The following is an 8,707-nucleotide window of genomic DNA, read 5'->3' as shown; positions in this document are numbered from 1 at the left end:
GGGGATATGGATATTCAAACTGGACAATTATCAACCCGATACTGGATTCGAAAAGTTTCTCTCTCCTTTCGTCGTTATTTACACCGGACGGACTCACGGCCGGCTCTAGCTGGGTGTCATATATATATATACGTCCCACGCTCATGCTGCCACTAGCGCGCAACAGAGTAGGGTGTCAATGACAACGACACAGCATTGAAACGAGCTACACAAGCCGGTCTCTCTTGATACCAATGTAAACGAGCATTAAGTTATCTTCAGACTGCCCGATATTTTCGTCCTTTGGACTTTCCCAACGATTCCTTTTTTTCTTTTTTTTTTACACACCACAGCGAAGACTTGAGGAAGCGTGATTAGCACGCTCGCATCCCTCCCTGTCCTACTACAACTGTAAAGAAAGAAAAAAGAATACATTGGGCTTTCTCTCTATCGAGAAGATGGCCTACGCAACGCAGATCAAAGGCCTAATACGTGTAATATAATACGCGTCTGGCCGTGTATAAATCACGCACGAATGATCTGGTCGGGCCCAACTCTTCTCGTACGCTTATTTTTCCGTGTTGGGGCACTATCATAAAATCACACAAACCCCAACACGTGTGTGTCTTGGAAGGAAGATGGCCTACGCAACGCAGATCAAAGGCCTAATACGTGTAGTACACACGTCTGCCGTGTAAATCACGCACGAATGATCTGGTCGGGCCCAACTCTTCTCCACCACACCACATCCCAACTTTGTACATTTTTATATATTTTTGTGCGTTGGGGCACCTTCATAATCACAAACCCCAACAACACATATATCTCTCTCTTTGAAAGATTTGTTGTGGCCTACGCAACGCAGATCAAAGGCCTAATACGTGTAGTACACACGTCTGGCCGTGTAAATCACGCACGAATGATCTGGCGGGCTCAACAATATCTTTTTTTTTTATATGAATTCTTATCCACAAACTAATCGAATTCATTTTCTCTCCTCCTCTCCTCTCTCTTTGAGATATATTGGAACATTGTAATGATCCTTCCGCAGGTTCACCTACGGAAACCTTGTTACGACTTTTACTTCCTCTAAATAATCAAGTTTGGTCATCTTCCCGGCATCATCGGCAATGCCGAAACATTGCCGCGCACCAGTCCGAAGACCTCACTAAATCATTCAATCGGTAGTAGCGACGGGCGGTGTGTACAAAGGGCAGGGACGTAATCAACGCGAGCTTATGACTCGCGCTTACTGGGAATTCCTCGTTCATGGGGAATAATTGCAAGCCCCAATCCCTAGCACGAAGGAGGTTCAGCGGGTTACCCGGGCCTTTCGGCCAGGGAACACACGCTGATTCCTTCAGTGTAGCGCGCGTGCGGCCCAGAACATCTAAGGGCATCACAGACCTGTTATTGCTCAATCTCGTGCGGCTAGAAGCCGCCTGTCCCTCTAAGAAGATTTGTTTGTACGTTGGTAGTAAAAACCCCACCGGCAGAAGCCGAGAGCCTTCGAGATACCATAATTACGTCTATTTAGCAGGCTAGAGTCTCGTTCGTTATCGGAATTAACCAGACAAATCGCTCCACCAACTAAGAACGGCCATGCACCACCACCCACCGAATCAAGAAAGAGCTATCAATCTGTCAATCCTTCCGGTGTCCGGGCCTGGTGAGGTTTCCCGTGTTGAGTCAAATTAAGCCGCAGGCTCCACTCCTGGTGGTGCCCTTCCGTCAATTCCTTTAAGTTTCAGCTTTGCAACCATACTTCCCCCGGAACCCAAAAGCTTTGGTTTCCCGGAAGCTGCCCGCCGAGTCATCGTAGGAACTTCGGCGGATCGCTAGCTGGCATCGTTTATGGTTAGAACTAGGGCGGTATCTGATCGCCTTCGAACCTCTAACTTTCGTTCTTGATTAATGAAAACATTTTTGGCAAATGCTTTCGCTTCTGTCCGTCTTGCGACGATCCAAGAATTTCACCTCTAACGTCGCAATACGAATGCCCCCATCTGTCCCTATTAATCATTACCTCGGGGTTCCGAAAACCAACAAAATAGAACCGAGGTCCTATTCCATTATTCCATGCACACAGTATTCAGGCGAAGGTAGCCTGCTTTGAGCACTCTAATTTGTTCAAAGTAAACGTACCGGCCCACCTCGACACTCAGTGAAGAGCACCGCGATGGGATATTAGTTGGACCGCCCCGTGAAGAGCAAAGCCCACCGGTAGGACGTACCACATAATGCCAGTTAAACACCGCGAGCGATGAACCGACACTGTGACACACAGATTCAACTACGAGCTTTTTAACCGCAACAACTTTAATATACGCTATTGGAGCTGGAATTACCGCGGCTGCTGGCACCAGACTTGCCCTCCAATGGATCCTCGTTAAAGGATTTAAAGTGTACTCATTCCGATTACGGGGCCTCGGATGAGTCCCGTATCGTTATTTTTCGTCACTACCTCCCCGTGCCGGGAGTGGGTAATTTGCGCGCCTGCTGCCTTCCTTGGATGTGGTAGCCGTTTCTCAGGCTCCCTCTCCGGAATCGAACCCTGATTCCCCGTTACCCGTTACAACCATGGTAGGCGCAGAACCTACCATCGACAGTTGATAAGGCAGACATTTGAAAGATGCGTCGCCGGTGCTATAAGACCATGCGATCAGCACAAAGTTATTCAGAGTCACCAAAGCAAACGATGGACGAGTGTAAACACCCGCCACCGATTGGTTTTGATCTAATAAAAGCGTTCCTACCATCTCTGGTCGGAACTCTGTTTTGCATGTATTAGCTCTAGAATTACCACAGTTATCCAAGTAAATTTTAGTACGATCTAAGAAACCATAACTGATTTAATGAGCCATTCGCGGTTTCACCTTAATACGGCATGTACTGAGACATGCATGGCTTAATCTTTGAGACAAGCATATGACTACTGGCAGGATCAACCAGGGAACTATACAATATGTATATATAAAATGGACAAAATTTAAATCCTTTTCCATCGTCGCCTGTTTCATATATATATGTCAGGTCGACACACCATTTTTCTCTTTCAAATATGTACAAGTTTTGCCACATTCCGCGCTTGTAACATATCTTCTTTAACGCTCAATTTCTTTCATTTTTCTACCATACAGATATTACCGTACGCCCAAAAACGTACGTATTATATTTTTGTTCTATCATAAAATCACATTTTTCTACGTACGCCAGCTTCGTACGTTTCTATCTTTGCCTTCATAAAATCACAAGATAATTTTATCTTCAAGAGTCTCGCTATTAACATCTTGTAAGATAAATGTACGTCCCAGCTAAAACGTACAAATACTTCAAGTTAAGTAATAATATATCATCGCTATTGACAAATTTTTAAGATCCAAGACACAGTTCTCTCTATATGTTTTAATATTTTTTATGTACTCAAATATATTCAAAGGAAAAAGTACATGGGTGATGCCATAGTCGTGGAAGCGCGTACGCTCACGCTGATCTTCTGACCGCCGGAAGCACGAAACCTCTGATCTGGGCAAAATCGGCAAGCCGAGGAAGAACGGACAGGACACATGCTGGACTGGCGAGAAAGCGTGTTCTTCCGCTCGCGCTAGGCATTTCGATTTCTGACACCTCTTGATTTAAAAAATCAGTTTTTTGATAGTTTTCTCTCTCCACTGGGCTATTCATTTTAGCCACAGTTTTCAATTGGTACGATTTGCTTCCAAATCTTACAGATGCATTTTAAAAAATTTTTCCATCGCTCGGACAGAAGAGTCGATTGCTCAGTGAGTACGAGTATACATACAAAGTGCATACGGGTAACCAACCCCGTAGGGCTTGCCACATATGGGCCATTCGGTCAAAGACACCGACCCGTGGCCACGCTGTGTGGAGAAAAGTCCGTAACGTAAACGGCACGAAACAGTCAGGACCGAAGCCCCGAAGGAGCTCTGAGACAGCTTCTCGACCGAGATCGTAGAATTGGCCCAAAACCCGCTCTGCTCCGTCCGCCTCGCACGGACCGTGTATCTCTTATAGATACCGAACGGCCGGCAAGGACGCCGGCGCCGCCGGCCGAATAGCACGCGCGCTTATGAGTGTAAACCGCCGCGGCAACAGACCGCCCGGCCGTGCTGTTGTAACATAGCGCGTGAACGAACGAAAAAAATTTTTATAGTAAACATTAAAATAAATTACACTACCGTAAACTAGACAAAAAATTACACATTTTTTCCCAATATGAAAATTTTCACAAACTTTTTAAAGTCCCATCGCATCGAGTAAACTTTTTTAATAACGCGTCCGCACGATTCTAAATGCTTAATCCATATGTGAAATCGTTCACTGATCACGAATATCGTATTTAAAAAAATTACAAAAATTTATTTTTCAAAATAATCAAAAAAAACCGAAAAATCACAAGAGTAAAGTACCATTATTTTAAACAACATGTCGTTCTAAATGCTTAATCCCTATGTAAAAAAGTTATTTAAGCAAGAATATGTAATTGAAAAAAATTAGAAAAATTTATTTTAGCCGTAAATCGAAAATAATGGGGACACCGGAGCTGTTCGAAGCGCCGAGACGCGCCGCGTACGGCCGAATATTTTCTAAGTCCCAACGTACCGATCAAGAGTAAAGTACCATTTTCCTACATTAGATTTCGTTCTAAATGCTTAATCCCTATGTAAAAACGTTAGTTAAGCAAGAATATCGTATTTTTAAAAAAATCTAATGATACGATTTTCCAGAAAATTGAAAAAACCGAAAAATGTCAAGAGTAAAGTGCCATTTTCTGACATTAGATTTCGTTCTAAATGCTTAATCCCTATGTAGAAACGTTAGTTAAGCAAGAATATCGTATTTTTAAAAAAATCTAATGATAGGATTTTTCAGAAAATTGAAAAAACCGTAAAATGTCAAGAGTAAAGTGCCCTTATTTTAAACAATGTATCGTTCTAAATGCTTAATCCCTATGTAAAAAAGTTATTTTAGCAGGAATATGTTATTGAAAAAAATTAGAAAAATTTATTTTAGCCGTAAATCGAAAATAATGGGGACACCGGAGCTGTTCGAAGCGCCGAGCGCGCCGCGTACGCCCGAATATTTTCAAAGTCCCAACGTACCGATCAAGAGTAAAGTACCATTTTCCTACATTAGATTTCGTTCTAAATGCTTAATCCCTATGTAAAAACGTTAGTTAAGCAAGAATATCGTATTTTAAAAAAAATCTAATGATAGGATTTTCCAGAAAATTGAAAAAACCGAAAAATGTCAAGAGTAAAGTGCCATTTTCTGACATTAGATTTCGTTCTAAATGCTTAATCCCTATGTAGAAAGGTTAGTTAAGCAAGATTATCGTATTTTTAAAAAAATCTAATGATAGGATTTTTCAGAAAATTGAAAAAACCGTAAAATGTCAAGAGTAAAGTGCCCTTATTTTAAACATTATATCGTTCTAAATGCTTAATCCCTATGTAAAAAAGTTATCTAAGCAAGAATATGTTATTGAATAAAATGAGAAAAATTTATTTTAGCCGTAAATCGAAAATAATGGGTCGAGCGAATCGGTCGATTGCGCCGAGACGCGCTATGATGCAACAGACGAGCGATTGGAACGCCCGAATATTTTCAAAGTCCCAACGTACCGATCAAGAGTAAAGTACCATTTTCCTACATTAGATTTCGTTCTAAATGCTTAATCCCTATGTAAAAACGTTAGTTAAGCAAGAATATCGTATTTTTAAAAAAATCTAATGATAGGATTTTCCAGAAAATTGAAAAAACCGAAAAATGTCAAGAGTAAAGTGCCATTTTCTGACATTAGATTTCGTTCTAAATGCTTAATCCCTATGTAGAAACGTTAGTTAAGCAAGAATATCGTATTTTTAAAAAAATCTAATGATAGGATTTTTCAGAAAATTGAAAAAACCGTAAAATGTCAAGAGTAAAGTGCCCTTACTTTAAACAATGCATCGTTCTAAATGCTTAATCCCTATGTAAAAAAGTTATTTAAGCAGGAATATGTTATTGAAAAAAATTAGAAAAATTTATTTTAGCCGTAAATCGAAAATAATGGATCGAGCGAATCGGTCGATTGCGCCGAGACGCGCTATGATGCAACAGACGAGCGATTGGAACCCCCGAATATTTTCAAAGTCCCAACGTACCGATCAAGAGTAAAGTACCATTTTCCTACATTAGATTTCGTTCTAAATGCTTAATCCCTATGTAAAAACGTTAGTTAAGCAAGAATATCGTATTTTAAAAAAAATCTAATGATAGGATTTTCCAGAAAAATGAAAAAACCGAAAAATGTCAAGAGTAAAGTGCCATTTTCTGACATTAGATTTCGTTCTAAATGCTTAATCCCTATGTAGAAACGTTAGTTAAGCAAGAATATCGTATTTTTAAAAAAATCTAATGATAGGATTTTTCAGAAAATTGAAAAAACCGTAAAATGTCAAGAGTAAAGTGCCCTTATTTTAAACAATGTATCGTTCTAAATGCTTAATCCCTATGTAAAAAAGTTATTTTAGCAGGAATATGTTATTGAAAAAAATTAGAAAAATTTATTTTAGCCGTAAATCGAAAATAATGGGGACACCGGAGCTGTTCGAAGCGCCGAGCGCGCCGCGTACGCCCGAATATTTTCAAAGTCCCAACGTACCGATCAAGAGTAAAGTACCATTTTCCTACATTAGATTTCGTTCTAAATGCTTAATCCCTATGTAAAAACGTTAGTTAAGCAAGAATATCGTATTTTTAAAAAAATCTAATGATAGGATTTTCCAGAAAATTGAAAAAACCGAAAAATGTCAAGAGTAAAGTGCCATTTTCTGACATTAGATTTCGTTCTAAATGCTTAATCCCTATGTAGAAACGTTAGTTAAGCAAGAATATCGTATTTTTAAAAAAATCTAATGATAGGATTTTTCAGAAAATTGAAAAAACCGTAAAATGTCAAGAGTAAAGTGCCCTTACTTTAAACAATGCATCGTTCTAAATGCTTAATCCCTATGTAAAAAAGTTATTTAAGCAGGAATATGTTATTGAAAAAAATTAGAAAAATTTATTTTAGCCGTAAATCGAAAATAATGGATCGAGCGAATCGGTCGATTGCGCCGAGACGCGCTATGATGCAACAGACGAGCGATTGGAACCCCCGAATATTTTCAAAGTCCCAACGTACCGATCAAGAGTAAAGTACCATTTTCCTACATTAGATTTCGTTCTAAATGCTTAATCCCTATGTAAAAACGTTAGTTAAGCAAGAATATCGTATTTTAAAAAAAATCTAATGATAGGATTTTCCAGAAAAATGAAAAAACCGAAAAATGTCAAGAGTAAAGTGCCATTTTCTGACATTAGATTTCGTTCTAAATGCTTAATCCCTATGTAGAAACGTTAGTTAAGCAAGAATATCGTATTTTTAAAAAAATCTAATGATAGGATTTTTCAGAAAATTGAAAAAACCGTAAAATGTCAAGAGTAAAGTGCCCTTATTTTAAACAATGTATCGTTCTAAATGCTTAATCCCTATGTAAAAAAGTTATTTTAGCAGGAATATGTTATTGAAAAAAATTAGAAAAATTTATTTTAGCCGTAAATCGAAAATAATGGGGACACCGGAGCTGTTCGAAGCGCCGAGCGCGCCGCGTACGCCCGAATATTTTCAAAGTCCCAACGTACCGATCAAGAGTAAAGTACCATTTTCCTACATTAGATTTCGTTCTAAATGCTTAATCCCTATGTAAAAACGTTAGTTAAGCAAGAATATCGTATTTTAAAAAAAATCTAATGATAGGATTTTCCAGAAAATTGAAAAAACCGAAAAATGTCAAGAGTAAAGTGCCATTTTCTGACATTAGATTTCGTTCTAAATGCTTAATCCCTATGTAGAAAGGTTAGTTAAGCAAGATTATCGTATTTTTAAAAAAATCTAATGATAGGATTTTTCAGAAAATTGAAAAAACCGTAAAATGTCAAGAGTAAAGTGCCCTTATTTTAAACATTATATCGTTCTAAATGCTTAATCCCTATGTAAAAAAGTTATCTAAGCAAGAATATGTTATTGAATAAAATGAGAAAAATTTATTTTAGCCGTAAATCGAAAATAATGGGTCGAGCGAATCGGTCGATTGCGCCGAGACGCGCAATGATGCAACAGACGAGCGATTGGAACGCCCGAATATTTTCAAAGTCCCAACGTACCGATCAAGAGTAAAGTACCATTTTCCTACATTAGATTTCGTTCTAAATGCTTAATCCCTATGTAAAAACGTTAGTTAAGCAAGAATATCGTATTTTTAAAAAAATCTAATGATAGGATTTTCCAGAAAATTGAAAAAACCGAAAAATGTCAAGAGTAAAGTGCCATTTTCTGACATTGGATTTCGTTCTAAATGCTTAATCCCTATGTAGAAACGTTAGTTAAGCAAGAATATCGTATTTTTAAAAAAATCTAATGATAGGATTTTTCAGAAAATTGAAAAAACCGTAAAATGTCAAGAGTAAAGTGCCCTTACTTTAAACAATGCATCGTTCTAAATGCTTAATCCCTATGTAAAAAAGTTATTTAAGCAGGAATATGTTATTGAAAAAAATTAGAAAAATTTATTTTAGCCGTAAATCGAAAATAATGGATCGAGCGAATCGGTCGATTGCGCCGAGACGCGCTATGATGCAACAGACGAGCGATTGGAACCCCCGAATATTTTCAAAGTCCCAA

At 38.6% G+C, this 8,707-nt stretch overlaps 1 non-coding gene across 1 annotated transcript; it reads right to left on the bottom strand.

Annotated features, from left to right (window-relative positions):
* Positions 1 to 1,013: 1,013 nt before the first annotated feature.
* On the bottom strand, positions 1,014 to 2,934 carry LOC143262820 (small subunit ribosomal RNA). The gene has a single exon (XR_013036484.1). It is a non-coding gene; the product is annotated as a small subunit ribosomal RNA (ribosomal RNA).
* Between the last annotated feature and the right edge of the window lie 5,773 nt (positions 2,935 to 8,707).

The sequence above is a fragment of the Megalopta genalis genome, unplaced genomic scaffold, assembly GCF_051020955.1.
Source record: "Megalopta genalis isolate 19385.01 unplaced genomic scaffold, iyMegGena1_principal scaffold0223, whole genome shotgun sequence".
In the NCBI taxonomy this organism is placed as follows: domain Eukaryota; kingdom Metazoa; phylum Arthropoda; class Insecta; order Hymenoptera; family Halictidae; genus Megalopta; species Megalopta genalis.
This window is presented reverse-complemented; position numbering and strand designations above follow the sequence as displayed.